At 37.5% G+C, this 17,137-nt stretch overlaps 1 protein-coding gene across 15 annotated transcripts in view; it reads right to left on the bottom strand.

Annotated features, from left to right (window-relative positions):
* Positions 1-17,137, bottom strand: part of CHL1 (cell adhesion molecule L1 like) — a 199,830-nt gene that overhangs the window by 79,376 nt on the left and 103,317 nt on the right. For 5 of the 15 annotated variants that reach the window (XM_045051871.1, XM_045051875.1, XM_045051874.1 and 2 more), the window contains one exon: positions 5,378-5,641. The exons of the other annotated variants lie outside the window; for them this stretch is intronic. The gene's annotated coding sequence lies outside the window, so the exon portion shown is untranslated. The remainder of the gene's footprint in view (positions 1-5,377; positions 5,642-17,137) is intronic. 15 annotated transcript variants of the gene reach the window in all.

Raw genomic sequence — 17,137 nt, 5'->3', positions numbered from 1 at the left:
CAAACTATCAAATCTATATTTAATTCCAAGTATATAGACTTTTTTAAATGTTACCTCAACTTTTACCTGAAGAGATCATGCACTGGCATCTTTCATATATGCATAGTATAAAACACTATACCTTTAAAATAGTAACTGATGCTGCTATTCTGCTGTTTTATTCATCATCTTGAAAATCAGAAAATACAAAATCCCGTTTGTATTTTTAATTTGAGGAAAGTTATGTTGATTACAAAGGAAAAAGCTCCCATCCCACCCCACCCACTTGCACCACAAAATGTTGAATTAGAGTAATGACTTTACTCTGCGTTTTCTTTCTTTTTTTTCTTTAAAAAAATTTTCTTTTGGGGCGCCTGGGTGGCGCAGTCGGTTAAGCGTCCGACTTCAGCCAGGTCACGATCTCGCGGTCCGTGAGTTCGAGCCCCGCCTCAGGCTCTGGGCTGATGGCTGGGAGCCTGGAGCCTGTTTCCGATTCTGTGTCTCCCTCTCTCTCTGCCCCTCCCTCGTTCATGCTCTGTCTCTCTCTGTCCCAAAAATAAATAAAAATGTTGGAAAAAAAAATTAAAAAAAAAAAAAAAAGAAAATAGAAATACTAGATGGCCACGTAAGTGACTACAGGCTCAATTTCCATTAATTCCTGATTTAGGCTAGTGAGCTCAATGGTGTCTAATTGCCATAGTAAAATAACTTGCAGGCACTAATTGTTCAATAGTGATGATCTGACTTAGGGAATTTTAATGGTTTTAACTACATGGTCTTGATGAGAGAAATTCTCTCCCATAAAAGGATGCCACATTGAACCCTCGACTTAAAATAAGGCTATAAATTAAGAGACATAACAATAATGACACCAACAGTTTCCAGAATATGGAATGGTTAATTCTGTATCTAACCTATTCCCCTGCAGGGATTAGCTTCAATTCACCAGAGACTTCGATGTTAAGCAGTTGTTAGATAAAAGTCATTGGAAGTTAAAATGTGACTCCTTGCAGGCAAGACTCCATTAAGTGATGATGATAGCCCCAAAACAGCTTTCATATTAAAACAGGAATGCCAGTCATAATTTCATTGTCAGAATGCAAAAGGGCATACTATTTAGTAATTATGTTTTGCAACAGTAAGGTAGCAATAACATTATATTCCCATTTATCTTTCTTCAAAGAATGTTAACCTAATGCCTCACATCAGGCCTCAAAGATAAAGACAATTATTGGAACTTAGGGTAGAAATGACAGTAAGACTAGAAGAAAATAACACTAGAATATTTTGAGGCCCAATCACATAAAGCTGATGGCTGATTGCTTATATTAATGACGTTAACTCAGATCCAAAAAAGAATCAATGAATTTTCATGGGTGTAATTTTACTTCTATCCTAGCTCACCTTTGGGAAGAAGAAAACCATCTCTGACATCTAACTCAAAAGAATCATATACGGTGTCATGTAAAATTGACCCTTCTTGACTGCCTTAGCTTTTAAAGCATGACAGGAGGATAAGGATTAAGAACACAGGGGTGCCTGGGTGGCGCAGTCCATTGGGCATCCGACTTCAGTTCAGGTCATGATCTCATGGTTCATGAGTTTGAGCCCCACGTCAGGCTCTGTGCTGACAGCTCGGAGTCTGGAGCCTGCTTAGGATTCTGAGTCTCCCTCTCTCTGTGCCCCTCCCCCACTCACACTCTGTCTCTCTCTCTCTCAAAAATAAAGATTAAAAAACAATTAAAAAACAAAAAAAGAACTCACTGGGACAGAACAGAAACATGGACAGGCATGTTCCCTGTAGGGCCTAGTTCTAATTCAACAGTAAGGAAATCAAGTTCTTTGTTTCCCCCCACATAATAGCCTCTAATACACATACATCATTAATATTACAAAATGACCTCTCAAAGATCCCTCTTATGTTTTTAAAATAGCTCCACTGTGGTAAATCTAGGAACAACTTACTCTCCTAACTTCAATTCACCTTCTGCTTTAGGGAATGGAAAACAAAGTTGGCTTCTCCTATGTCCATTCTACCTCACCTACCAAGTACATGCAAAGATCCTGGGGCCCACAGGTCAGCTAATAGGAGACAGTGATGTATAGTGAGGGCATAAAAACATGAAAAATGGAATCAGAATATTGTAGGCTCATAAGCCATCACTTACTACTGATGAGGGAGCGTGTGGTGGGCTGAGGACAAAGTGCAAGCTAGCACATCCATGTGTGTGTGGGATGTGTGTGATAGTCTTCAGGCACCCCTGGCTGCCCAAGGACAAAGGAAAGCAAACAGAACAAATGGCCAACTGACAGAAATCACAGTCATACAGGACCTGGGTCACCATCAGTTTACAAATATCTTAGTAAATTACAAGAAAAAGGAAATCTTATCAATAGCCTAATCTGCAGAAACCTATAGACTCAGTTTTCTGGAGCCCCAACATCACCCGTCCATAATGATATGGGGAACAAAGGCAAGAAGGAAACGGCAGGTAAAATTAAATATCCTCATAACCTGCAACCCATTGACAAATACTTGAGACAAATACAGAGTATAACATTTCTCCAGGAACTCTCTACCATCCTGGTGTTAATGCCTTACCAGAGGGAAAGCAACCTTAGCATGACCACAGCAAGGCCTCAGTCAACTTAGGAGTCCTCTTTAGCATATCAAAGTCCCTCTGGAGGCCTCCCTTTTGAGTCCACCTCTCTTCTCCATAGCATAAAACCAGCCATTCTTCACAACCCCAGTGCAGTTCCTTCTGCCCATGGGTCCTGTCCCCATGCTTTAATAAAATCACCTTTTTTGCACCAAGGATGAACAAGTAATCCTAAAATTTGTTTGGAGCCACAAAAGACCCCGAACAGTCAAAGTAATATTGAAGAAGAAAACCAAAGCGGGAGGCATCACAACCTCAGACTTTAGCCTCTACTACAAAGCTGTAATCATCAAGACAGCATGGTATTGACACAAAAACAGACACATAGACCAATGGAATAGAAAAGAGAATCCAGAATTGGACCCACAAATGTATGGCCAATTAATCTTTGACAAAGCAGGAAAGAATACCCAGTGGAAAAAAGACAGTCTCTTTAACAAATGGTGCTGGTAGACGGCAACATGCAGAAGAATGAAACTAGACCACTTTCTACACCATTCACAAAAATAAACTCAAAATGGATGAAGGACCTGAATGTGAGACAGGAAACCATCAAAACCCTGGAGAAGCAAGAAAAAACCTCTCTGACCTCAGCTACAGCAATTTCTTACTTGACACATCTCCAAAGGCAAGGGAATTAAAAGCAAAAATGAACTACTGGGGCCTCATCAAGATAAAAAGCTTCTGCACTGCAAAGGAAACAATCAACAAAAAAACTCAAAGGCAACTGATGGAATGGGAAAAGATATTTGCAAATGACTTATCGGATAAAGGGCTACTATCTAAAATCTATAAAGAACTCACCAAACTCCACACCTGAAAAACAAATAATCCAGTGAAGAAATGGGCAGAAAACATGAATAGACACTTCTTTAAAGAAGACATTCATATGGCCAACAGGCACATGAAAAGATGCTCAACGTCACTCCTCATCAGGGAAATACAAATCAAAACCACACTGAGATACCACCTCACACCAGTCAGAGTGGCTAAAATGAACAAATCAGTAGACTATAGATGCTGGAGAGGATGTGGAGAAACGGGAACCCTCTTGCACTGTTGGTGGGAATGCAAACTGGTGCAGCCGCTCTAGAAAACAGTGTGGAGCTTCCTCAAAAAATTAAAAACAGATCTACCCTATGACCCAGCAATAGCACTGCTAGGAATTTACCCAAGGGATACAGGAGTGCTGATGCATAGGGGCATTTGTACCCCAGTGTTTAGAGCAGCACTTTCAACAATAGCCAAATTATGGAAAGAGCCTAAATGTCCATCGACTGATGAATGGATAAAGAAGAGGTGGTTTATATATACAATGGAATACTACTTGGCAATGAGAAAGAATGAAATCTGGCCATTTGTAGCAATGTGGATAGAACTGGAAAGTGTTATGCTAAGTGAAATAAGTCAGGCAGAAAAAGACAGATACCATATGTTTTCACTCATATGTGGATCCTGAGAAACTCAACAGAAGACCAAGGGGGGAGGGGAAGGGGGAAAAAAAAGTTACAGAGAGGGAAGGAGGCAAACCATAAGAGACTCTTAAATACTGAGAATAAACTGAGGGTTGATGGAGGGGTGAGGGAGAGGGGAAAATGGGTGATGGGCATTAAGGAGGGCACCTGTTGGGATGAGCACTGGGTGTTGTCTGGAAATGAATTTGACAATTAATTACAAATAAATAAATAAATAAATAAATAAATAAATAAATAAATAAAACATTTTTAAAAAAAGAATAAAAGAAGTACTCTTAAAAAAAAAGAATTCTTTCTTGGTCCTCGGTTCTGGACACTCCCCCAACCGTCACCCCAAAACATTATCACTACCATGTGATCTTGGGCAGTTTATCCAACAACGTCTCTTGCTCATCTCTACAAATGAAGAGTTTTAGTCCTTAGGAGGGTTAAGTGAGGTAACATTTGTTTAGCACAGAATAACAAATGACATTTACTACTAGTACTGACAGTTGATAATTTTGCTGTTACTGATAATTAGGGTACAACATCCAGGAATAATATTCTGATCCAAAGAGTATGGTTAATTTGTATGACTTCTACAATAGCTATAACATCTAACTACTGAAAAAAATAAGACTATTCACTAAAGTACTTAGTGGTGAAATGATATAGATTTAAAATACTCTAAAATTTTTTAAAGGGTGCTGATGTGGTAGATTGATAACAAAAAGCTTCATTTCTCCTCCCCCTCCATGACTCCACGTGCTTTCATCCAGCTTTCCAGGTTCTCCCACCAAGAAGCTCTTTCCTAACGTCTTGAATCTGGCTTAACCAAGAGAACGAGCTCTGAGGTTAGGCCTCCAGAAGAATGGTACATTCTTTCTCTCTGCCTCTCTCTCTAGCTGCTCAGCTAGACTGCTGGACGATGAGAGACATTACTCCGTCACCCTCTGTAATTCCTGGCCAATAGGCAGGCAGCCACTAAGTGTGAAAGGGCAGCCCTCTTAGATGAGCCAGCCCCAGATGACTTGCCGGCTGCACGTAGCTGCAAAAGTTGGCCCAGCCGGTATCGATCCAGACTGGTTAAAATCAGCAGTATCACCCGACAAGTCTCAGGATATGCCACCCCCAGATACAGCACCCTTCGAACACCTTCTTTAAGCTGAAGGAATTTTAGAAAGGGCAGTGCGAGAAGGATTCTGAGCTTCCTCTGACGTAGGTCTAAAACCCACCTGTGAGAGGTGCTCTCCCTATACCTGGAGGGAAACAGAGCGTTCTTACCTCTGAAGACAGAGGGGCAAGGAGATGAATCTGAATGAGCAGACCTTGCTAAAGGTTTCCACAGCACTGGACACTCAGCCCAGACTCCTTCTCTTCAATTACACTTTCCACAACTTTCTGCTGTTCATAAAATCTAGCATTAACATGTTTCTTCAGCTCCTCATTTCCTTCTGAAAATTTGTGTGTCACATAAAGCTTACTTTAATAAATTTGTATGCTTTTCTCTTGTTGGTCTGTCTTTTGTTATAGAGACCCGCCAAGAACCTAAAAGGAAAGAAGGAAAAAAGATATTTTTCCTCCTCTACACACCCAAGCACACAGTAGACTTAAGAACAACAGTAAATGGGGGCGTCCAGGTGTCTCAGTCAGTTAGGCATCAGACTCTTAGTTTCAGGTCGGGTCATGATCTAACTGTTCTTGAGTTTGTGTCCCGCATTGGGTTCTGCACCGGCAGCATGGAGCCTGCTTGGGATTCTCTCTCTCTCTCTCTCTCTCTCTCTCTCTCTCAGTAAATAAACTTTAAAAAAGAACAACAATAAATAAACTTTAGAAAAAAATAACAAATACTTAATACAAATGTTTCTTGTATTAAATTAATCTGCTTTCACATGGCATGCAATGCACAAGTAGCTAACTGATGTAGGGAAAAAAGAATAAAAGAATTCCTACCATATGGAGAATTGCAGAAACTGTGTAATATATGCATATAAGGATTCTTTATACTACTCTATTTTGGGTATGTTTTAACATTTCTATATAAAGACATTTATAATGTGGCCATTCAGTCTGTTGAAATCAGAAGTAAGCCTAAAATATTCCAGCACAGTAAGGAGATTTCTTTAGCAAAAGGTAGACTACATCTACTGGCATACTTTTAGCATGGAAACAGAAAATAGCCAGAAGGTGTCCCTTAAGGCTACCATGCTATCAGACCTCTTCTGTTGCAACTACATTCAGAAAAATCTGAGGTCCTGGGGCACTTGGGTGGCTAATCGGTTAAGCGTCAGGCTCTTGATTTCGGTTCAGGTCATGATCTCTCGGTTTCTGGGATCAATCCCCATGTCGGGCTCTGTGCTGGCAGCACGGAGCCTGCTTGGGATTCTCTCCCTCTCCCTCTGCCCCTCCCCCGCCTTCTCCCTCTCTCTCTTTCTCTCTCTCCCTCTCTCTCTCTCTCTCTCTCTCTGTCTCTCTCTTAAAATAAATAAGCATTTAAAAAGTATTTTGAGGGGCACCTGGGTGGCTCAGTCAGTTAAGCGTCTGACCCGACTTTGGCTCAGGTCATGATCTCACGGGTTGTGAGTTTCAGCCCCACAATGAGTTCTGTGCTGACAGCTCAGAGCCTGGAGTCTGCTTCAGATTCTGTGTCTCCCTCTCCCTCTGCTCCTCCCCTACTCATGGTCTATCTCTGTCTCAAAAATAAATAAACATTAATTTTTTTTAATTAAAATAAAAATAAAATAAATAAAAAGAATTTTGAGGTCCCTTTGAATGTAAGTGTATGTGTATATATGTGTATGGCCATATCCATTCATATCCAGCACAAGTTCATCATAAATACAATATTTGATCCTTATTGCTTTATGTGTTTGTAATGTCATGGTCCAACTAAAGGAAATAGCCAAATTTACAGTAATTATTTATATCTGGGTAGCTATTAGTACAACCTCTGGATGTCTTTTGGTATTTTTTTATGCTTTGATTCTTAATTCACTGATTTTATATAATGTTTCCATTGGTGTCTGTTAAATTCCGTTAATAAAGTACAGAAAGGCAAAGAGAAATAAAATGTGGTAAGAGTACATAGTCACTTTGGACTATTATTTACATTTATGCATATATGCCAACACTCTGAACAGAAACACAAATGATTTTAAAAGTAAGCATCAAAAGGTCTTCAGCTATTGTTACTATGTTCTGAATAATAATAATTCCTAATAACCACTTGTTTTTTATACTTGACAGTAATGGTGTCATGTTTACTCAAAACCTTTGACACTCCGGTTTTCTAATGGTCCCATTGTATCGTAAATCATTTTTTTCCTTTAAGCAAATGAGATACCACAAAGTTATATTCCCGAATTCCAAAATAAAGAGATTCCTACTTTCCTGTAAAATGAATAAAATCTGATAGTGTAGTGAATGGACCAAAAGCAGCTTAAAAAGGCAGCTGGTTGGGAATAGTAAATTTTATCTTGGTGACATTTTTCACATCTTGGCACTTTCTGTCACTAATTATTCAAAAACATGTTCAGGTGAATTTTCTCAGGGGCAAAGACAACAAAGCAAGTCTAAAGAAAAAAAAAGCAACTCTTAGGGTCACTATGTTTAAAAACTCTCATTTCTACAGCAGCAGCTTACACAAAGCAGCCATGTCAGCGACAGCCCGTCTGCCATTTCTAAAGAAGGCATGGAATGTAAACAGCCCCCCAAAAGTGCTGTGTCGACATTCCTGTTCACTAAGAAACAGCATTAAGTTGTTTCAGACTATGAATTTCAGAGATCAGAATTAACTTCATGCATGCCAAATCATTAAACAACATTTTTCTCCTCAGGAAGCTTGAAATAGACCAGCAACTTTTATTATAGTCAGCAGGAAGGGATATATTATGATACTGACATCCAAATTGTAGTTTTAAAAATAACTCAATGGATTTGTGTAATAGGCTGGGGCAGTGCTATGACTTGGAATTGTTTAAATTTTTATTTTCTCCTCACACTAAAAGGGCTTAGGAATCACTGAGCTGTTAGGAGCGAGTGTCTCATATAAGGCCATTTGACATTTTCATGATGGGATAGATGTCACCTTCGCTTCCCTCTGACCTCAAGTGTCCCTTTACAAAACTCGTTCTAGAGCGACTGTCAGGCCAGGGTAAACTATTCCCTGGATTCAGGAATTAGGTTTTACCGGGAGGAAGACCAGCACATTTCCATAAGCCTAAATCGTGATCAGAATCACTCTAACACCTGCAAACTGGGAAAGGATGACACAAAGAAATTCAAAGGCTTCTGTTCAATCACCCCACTAGGCTAATCCCACCAATCAATTTACAAGTGTCATAAACACAGTAATACGGAAATAACTGTTAATTGCTTTTCGCTCTGAAAACAAAGGAAATATACATTATGGCCAGATCCATTCAAACTCTTTTTCATGTCACCAAAATGACAAAAGAATTGCTTAGAGGAATTGCTTAATTCATATTCCCTGCCGAAGATCAAAGAAATGTAGATTTTTATTATAAGTAAATTGATTTTATTGGAAAATGTCAACTTTAATTAATAATTATGTTGGATAAATTAATACTTTTTAATTTTAAGTGTTTATTTGTGAGAGAGAGAGAGAGAGAGAGAGAGAGAGAGAGAGAGAGAGAGAGGGAGAGGCAGAGAGAGAGAGAGGGAGACACAGAATCCAAAGCAGGTTCCAGGCTCTGCTCTGTCAGCACAGAGGCCTACGCGGGGCTTGTACCCACAAGCGGTGAGATCACAAGCAGAGCCGAAGTTGCACATTAAACCAACTGAGCCACCCAGGTGCCCCAATTAATAGTTTTAATAATACCATTTATTTAACTAAATAGCACAATACTGTGGTTGAGCTCTGACAGGAATACACCTGAATAAAATCAACATTTTTGTTTGCTTATTTTGCCCTTTATTTACCTGACCATCTTAAATTCTTAACAAGTAGCATACTGCAATGACATCTAATTCAAATTCTTTCATAATGGAGAGAAAGGAAAAAAAAATACCAAACTTCAAGATCACTTAACTTCAGGGATGGAAAAAATGATCTTACATCCCAACACAGAAGTCAAGTTCTGAATCATTTCTCACAACACACATTATATACCAGTGATGGTCATCTAGGGCTTTTTTTTTTTAATTGAGAAATAACACAGATGTACTAAAACACACACTTACATGTACATCTCAGTGAATTTTTACATATATAAAAATCTGTTTAACCACTTCTCAAACCTTTTAGGGAGTTTTAGTCACCAAAAGCATTTCACCAGCCTCATTCCTAGAGGACTCCAGAAATGGCCAGTTCATAAGAAATCAAAACCTGTTTGGGTTCTCCTAAACTACAGGATCCCAACCAGCATTACTGGGGGGTATTTCTCCCTATGGCTGATGCTTGGAATACATGGAGCTAGTTTGGTTTTGTCTTAATGTCTGGGGAGTGTTACTGGCTTTTCGTATTCAAGAATGCAGGAGTCATAGACCCTAAATGACCTGGACTTTTTTCCTACCTGAAAAGTCTTCTCCATTGTGAGCTATCCTCGTGTTTGTACTGAAAGGTTATGTGGTCAATAAACCAGAGATAATCTACACACACTACTATACACAGCTTTGAAAATTTTTCAATGCACACAAGCATATAAAAACAGAAATTTATTTTGCCTATTCAGGGTCTTATAAACTTATTTGACTATGAAAATCTGTGTGTGTGTCTGTGTGTGTGCGTGTACATGTAATTTTTACCAAAATTCACACATGGAAGAAACTGCTTTATGAGTTATCATCAACAAATAATAACTGAAATATCAATAATAATAGCTATCAGGCTTTAACCTTTATTGAACAATTTTTATGTGCCACAATTGCTTTTCCATATGAATTTGTTTAATTCTCACATCTTCTTGATGTAGATATAATAATATCATAACAGTAGCATCCATTTAAATACAGGGAAACTGAAACACAGAATGGCCAAAATCTTATAAATAAAATGTTGAGTTCAACTTAAATGGAATGGAACTCAGTCTAGAAACAATGGAATCTGTTTCTGGAACCACTGTTCTTAACTATTGTAACTACAACCATTTGGAAAAAAATAATCTTCAAGATTGAAAAATATTTATTGACCATCAGAATAAAACTGTAATAAAACACATCAAATTAATCATAATTTGCTTCATGTAGGAAGCAAATATGGAAAATTTCCCACTGATTAATTCCATCAGATCTTAACTAATATTTCCTGGGAGCATCATCTTCAGGGAAACAGAGCATCATCTTCAGGGAAAAAAAATATCTGCAGCTAGATGCTATAAAACTTCACCATTCAAAATTGTCTCAACCACAAAAGTTCCTTCACTTCTAATTTGAATGAAAGCACTCATGGATTATATTCTCACCTAAAATTATCAAATAACAAAGTTTCTACAATTTAAGAACTGCAATATATGGGAGACAGAGATTCTAAGACATTTCTGAGCTATAAACAAAGATCAACTTCAGGAAATGAGTTCTTAAATTACAGAAAGCATCCTCTTAGATCCTTTTTCTTTTTCCAGCTCCCAGGCCTACTTCACAATACTTATAATTACAGAAGACTGTTAACGGCTTTTAACAAATAAGCTATTGATACCCAGCTGGCAATCAGATCAAAGTTCAATCTGTAGACCTTTTTCTCAGTCTCTACTTTTCTCCTATCATTAAATACTATTCCTTCTGTTTACTTCCTCTTTATTTCTTCCTTATATATGTCAACTGTGCTCAGTGCCAAGAAAAAATGTTTTCGAAAGCTTCCCGATAAATTAAAAGCTCTTTTGTTTATTCCTTATTAATAGACCAATGACACAAACACATGTGAAAATAGGTTTCAACGAGCCTAGAAATCAATGGTAAAAATCAACCACAATTAAGAAATTTAGAGGTTTTTTAAAAAACCATAATAAATGATAAATAACGTTTGATTACAACTAAAAATTACATATTTTAAAAATAGAAAATTGATTTTTAAAATATACATGTTTTGGATGATTTTAATGGAGTTATCCACTTTATTAATCAAATGTTTTAAGTGAGTACACACTAATAATAAAACCAAAACAAGGGCTCAAGAGTTGATTTTGCACCTGCCTTGTCCACATACTTGTACACTTCCTGAGGCAGGATCCAGATTGTATTTACCCTTATGGTGCCTGCCTAAAATATAGGAGACATTTGATAAATCTTTCTGAATAAATGAATGAATTTCACACAGATGTTCACAAAAGAATGTACTCTGCATAAACGCAGAATGCCAATGGAACTTTAAATACCATTTTTTTTCCTCATTCACCCAAAGACAACTCAGAAATTAAATTTTCTGAATTACGTTTTAAAGTAAATGTGTGTCTGAATATGTAATACCTTGATCTAAATATTGCTACACTTGTTGCAATCACAAAGGTAACAGAAATAGGACTTTCAACAAATCTCATTAATTTTATTAGTGTCTACTTGAAACCAACTATATTCCTAAGTTTTAGTGGTTCTGACAAGTGCCTACAGAAGCAAAGTATTATATTTTCTAAAATTTACTTTAGAATACTTACAGCATAAACTTTATGAGTTATATAGATGTTAAAACTGAATTTTACTGCATCCTACAGTGTGGTTAGATAATATTTGAAAGGTTTTAACCAAAACTTTGCTAAACTTCTAATTAAATGTAGCTGAACTGGCTATGTCAAGTACTTCGGGTATCTTTAGTTTTTAAAATATCAGGTGACTTGTAAATGTTTGAAGAATGCTTCATAGTCAAACCAGGGGTATTCAGGATATAGGTGGATTCATTAAAGATGTATGTCCAGACACAAATACCCTTTCATGAAGAGAGTATAAAAATCAAGCAAGCCCTATGGCTTACAAACATTCTGCATCCTAGGCTTACGATTCCACTCACTTGTGCAATGAGAGTTCTTTCCCAACTCCAATTGGAAGGATAGCTGAATCCTAGAGCTAGAACATCCTATCTGTTGCTAGGGAAGCTTTCTTGCAGAGTTGTATCACAATTATCTGGGACTCCATTGAGCTCAAAGAATAGAGGGAAAAACTATGTGTGTACTATCTGCATGTGTGTGCACCCACATGTATATGAGCACATGTGTACATCTGATGGCAACTAAACTTTTGTTCATCTAGGGAACTTCAGCCTAAGACTGCCCTACTCACAAGGCACCTGGTAGCCAGGCTGTGAGAGAACTAAAATATTCATCTCCCTCTGAGTCTTGGAAACTATCAGTATCTACAAAAAGAACTAATGATGGAAAAATGAACAAATTAGATTAGGTCAGCATGCAAACACCAAGAGATCATTGTATCCTATAAACCTTCTGTATGGAGGCATTATCTCTAAAAGATACTTTTATAAATCGGAAAAAGTTACACACCATTAACCTTAACATAAGGTTATTTTGCAGGCTTGAAAGAATGAGTCAAAAATTGGTACTTGAGTTTGGTTTTATTTTTCTTTAATCATCTAAGGCACTTAAGAATCTTATTGTGACTAGGAGGGCCACCATCATTAACAGCTTCTAGTGAATATTAAGCACACAAACCAGACACTAATATGTTCTTTCAGAGAGGTCAAGGCTGTATTACGAATATAACCAGTTCATAGTTTGGAATATCTCATTTTTTATTTTCTGTCCTTACATTATTTTACAACATATTTACAATTTTTTCAACTCTTCTATTTTGTCCTCATATTTCCTTTTGTTTTCTCTAAGGTACAACCTAAAGCAATTTATCGGTTAAAAATGCTAACAGCCATATACTAAACTTTAGACTTCCCAACCCCTCCTGAAATCTGGAGTTCATAAAAACATCCCTCTTGTCAATTCATAACTTTCAGGAGGAACATAATAAAGAAAATCAACCATAATCATTGAGATCTGAGGCATATTAAAGAAATAACACTGATGCATAATCATTGTCGAGATGAAGTGGTATGTTATTTACTCAAATTCATAAAAAAGGTATAAGTAGTTTTGTTGCAAATAGTCTAACAGATGCATGAATACCTAGGTATTTCAGGAATTTTAAGCTTGCCACTATACAGTTCCTAAAAAGCAATCCTATTCTTTTAAAATCATAAAATACAAAGTAATATTTCTAGGTACTTAAGAGAAATTTATAAATAGCTTATAATTTCCTTTAGCTCATCATCACTCTGATGATGGCATTAGAGCCGACAAGGTTGATTGATCATCCTTTGTACTTTTATGAGATGAATTAATGCAGAATCCTCGGCCCATGACCTAGATCCCTACCACTCATATTTTGTACTTGTTTTCCATGAATAAGAAATAAGAACAAGAAAGCAGTTTCAGCCTTATATGTCATTTTGAACTGACTGACTTCTTTTATTTGTATGATAACCAGTTAGATATAATTTTTCTGGGGGTAAAGTTATACAGTTTACCTAAATTCATATGTTAAGAATATAAAATAATCTTATGACTCTTGAATCTAATATTATTTCTTTTTTAATTTTTTTAACGTTTATTTATTTTTGAGACAGAGAGAGACAGAGCATGAACGGGGGAGAGTCAGAGAGAGAGAGGGAGACACAGAATCTGAAACAGGCTCCAGGATCTGAGCTGTCAGCACAGAGCCCGACGCGGGGCTTGAACTCACGAACCGCGAGATCATGACCTGAGCCGAAGTCAGACGTTCAACCGACTGAGCCACCCAGGAGCCCCTAATATTTACATTTTTAAATGTACTAAATTTTTAGTGCATACATTTCTAAATTAGTTTTTATTCATTTTATAATAAAAAATGCATCCCTATAAAAGTCCAAAAAATAATTAAACGTATTAAAAGATAGAACATTAAATATAATAATTAGCTTGTTCATTAATAACAATAATTAGATTAAAGATTACACACATTTCATCATGTTCTCTGCTGCTGGCTAACACTTAAAGTATGAATACTTCCAGGGATGCCTGGGTGGCTCAGTCGGTTAAGCGTCTGATGCCGACCCAGGTCTTGATCTCAAAGTTGTTGAGTTTGAGTCCCACATCGGGCTCTGTGCCGACAGCTCAGAGCCTGGAGCCTGCTTCGGATTCTGTGTCTCCCTCTCTCTCTGTCCCTCCCCTACTTGTGCTCTATCTCTCTGTCTCTCTCTCTCTCTCAAAAATAAAATAAACATTAAAAAAGTATGAACACTTCCAGAAACTTTTCTGTAGAAATATATATGATATATAATATAGTACATAATGTATCCATTGTTACATAAATGCTATCATATATCTATGACATTCTGTTAGGTAAAAAAGGCAAGTTATAGAGTGATATTCATAGAATTAACAGGTAAAAGTCATGGGACTCTTCCTGGGAAAGTCACAAGTTATTAGTTATTCTAATTTCAGTTTAGGAAAATCATAATTGAAACCTGAAAGATTTCAAACTTATTGGGCTATAAATTTATAATTGGGAGGGGGTCAGTCGGTTAAGTGTCCAACTCTTGATTTTGGCGCAGATCATGATCTCACAGTGGTGACATTGAGTCCCAGGGTACCACACTGGGCATGGAGCCTTCTTAAGATTCTCTCTCTCCCTCTCCCTCTGTCCCTCCCCTGCATGTGCTCCTGATAGATGGATAGCTAGATAGATAGCTGCTAGCTAGCTAGCTAGACAGCTTGCTAGCTAGCTAGCTAGCTAGATAGATAGACAGATAGATAAAATAATAATTAGGATAGAGGTCACTGCAGGTGGTATGAATGTTCTTAAGTTCATCACCTTTTCATCATTAGTTTATTTACTGTGTACTTTTTTTTTTTTAAGGACCAAAATGGAGTCACTTGCACTAGGCCTCACATCACCAAAACAAGGCTTAATACATAACGAAACTGCAGTTTCCATCTCACCCTGGAGTATAACCTTAAAGCAGGCAACTAGGAATTTCCTGGTCAGCAGTAGTGACGAAATCTGCTTGATAGACCACACAGGTGAGGTAATCCACTCTTTCCTTGTTCCTGTCCCCTTGTGCCTATAAGTCTCTCCCATTTTGTACAGCATTTCAGAGTTCCATTCTATTTGCTAGATGGGATGCTGCCCAATTCATGAATCATTAAATAATGCCAAGATGATCTTTAAAGTTACTCAACTGAATTTTGTTTTTGTTAACAATTAGATGTCCCTGAATACAAAGAATATTCTCAACTCTAGAAAAACTTTCTTTTATGCTGTATTTTGCAATTCAAAGACACTACTATATTCATTGAAATATCCAGAGTCACTAGCAAGCGACAGTGACAAAGAAGGTGTTAGGTAAATGTTTGGATCAAACGTTATGCGAACTAAAAGTGACTTTTAGCCACTTGGTACTTCTTTGTTATAGAGCTCTTCCCCTGGAATGAGAGAACTCAAACTATCCTTCTTTGTTACTAACATACCATTAATAAACGATATAGCTGCAGAGATACTCTGTTTTCATAAACATTGTGGTCTGTCATACAGTCTGAATTTGACATAGCTAAGAGTCAAAAAGGAAGGAAAATTTATTCACGATCAGGTAGACTACAGTGTAATTTATTACAGAACAATTGATAAATAAAAGCTGCCACCCAGTCACCCAAAGAAGTGACTTCTTTTTGGATGAAGAGCCCCAGGCAGGAAGGCAATTTCCATAAAGTAAAAGCACCACAGTGCCAACTATTATATGTCAATGAAGCATCTCTTTAGAAGAAGTGATTTTCACAGCAAGAATTCTGTGTTTTGCTCCTTACACTTTTGACTACACAATGCTGAGTCTCAGCAAAGAGCTATATAATTGCAGAAGAATCCCTTCTCTGAGCAACCAAAAATCACCTCCATTAAGTGTTGAATCATTCAGTGAAGGATAATGGTAACGCAGATATAACTGCTGGCTGTAACAAGTCACTTTTGCTTGTTTTATTGGGTTAGAATTGCCAGTAGGAGTTTGGCTATGAATTCTCTTAAGCAGGAAAAAATAGTATTGTTTCGCATTCTTGTCAATTTTTACAGCAGGCTTCTAATAATTTTCTCTAAACCTATACTTTATAAACTTCCATTTTCCTTCAAGTTTTTGACCAATATATCTTTCTGAAACTCAGTAATAATCTTTTCATTTCCCTATCGAAACCTTCAAGGTGGAGGTGGTCAAACACTTTGTGTTAAAGAGAGGCCAGGGGTGCCTGGGTGACCCAGTTGGTTGGGCATCCGACTGCAGCTAGGGTCATGATCTAATGGTCTGTGAGTTCGGGCCCCATGTCGGGCTCTGTGCTGACAGCTCAGAGCCTGGAGCCTGCTTCCGATTCGGTGTCTCCCTCTCTCTCTCTGACCCTCCCCCACTCACACTCTGTCTCTGTCTCTCTCACAAAGAAATAAACATTAAAAAATTAAAAAAAAAAGAGAGAGGCCAGGGGTTGCAACCTTGGCATAAAGGACAAGGGAGCGGTAGTGAACTTGTTTTGATATCATATTTCCAAGCAAGCTCACTATTGCAGACCCATACAGATATAGTCTCTGGTTGGGGACTAACTGTTGCTTATGTGGTTTCCTTACTTCCCTATTAGATTAAGGCAGTGTGCAAACTCCAAGCCTATGGGAGCTAGAATCATGGAGACATCAAAGAGATAGAATGGGTTTTCAGTAATTCAGTTCTGGATGCAAATCCCAACATCATATCTAATTAGCTGTTGGACTAGATTATCATTTTTAAAATCCAGATATTAATTCTGTCTTCCTAAAATGCTATAATCACCCAAGATACAACATTCATATATAATATTGTACCTGGAACATCTTTCTCAAAACTCAGTAGCAATGTTTGTCATTTTTATTATAATTCATTCTTGCTGGCACCATTTATCATCTGACTCCAATCTACTTTTCCAGTGTTTTCTCTCATCATCATCCAAGGAAAACCTATTTAAGTATTCACCGCTCCCCATGCCATTATGCTTTGCCCATATTATTACTTCTCCCTGAAACGCCTTTATCTTCTTGCTTTACTCA

The sequence above is a fragment of the Felis catus genome, chromosome A2, assembly GCF_018350175.1.
Source record: "Felis catus isolate Fca126 chromosome A2, F.catus_Fca126_mat1.0, whole genome shotgun sequence".
NCBI classification, from domain to species: Eukaryota; Metazoa; Chordata; class Mammalia; order Carnivora; family Felidae; genus Felis; species Felis catus.
The sequence above is the reverse complement of the archived record's forward strand: the minus strand, read 5'-3'. Positions and strand labels throughout refer to the sequence as shown.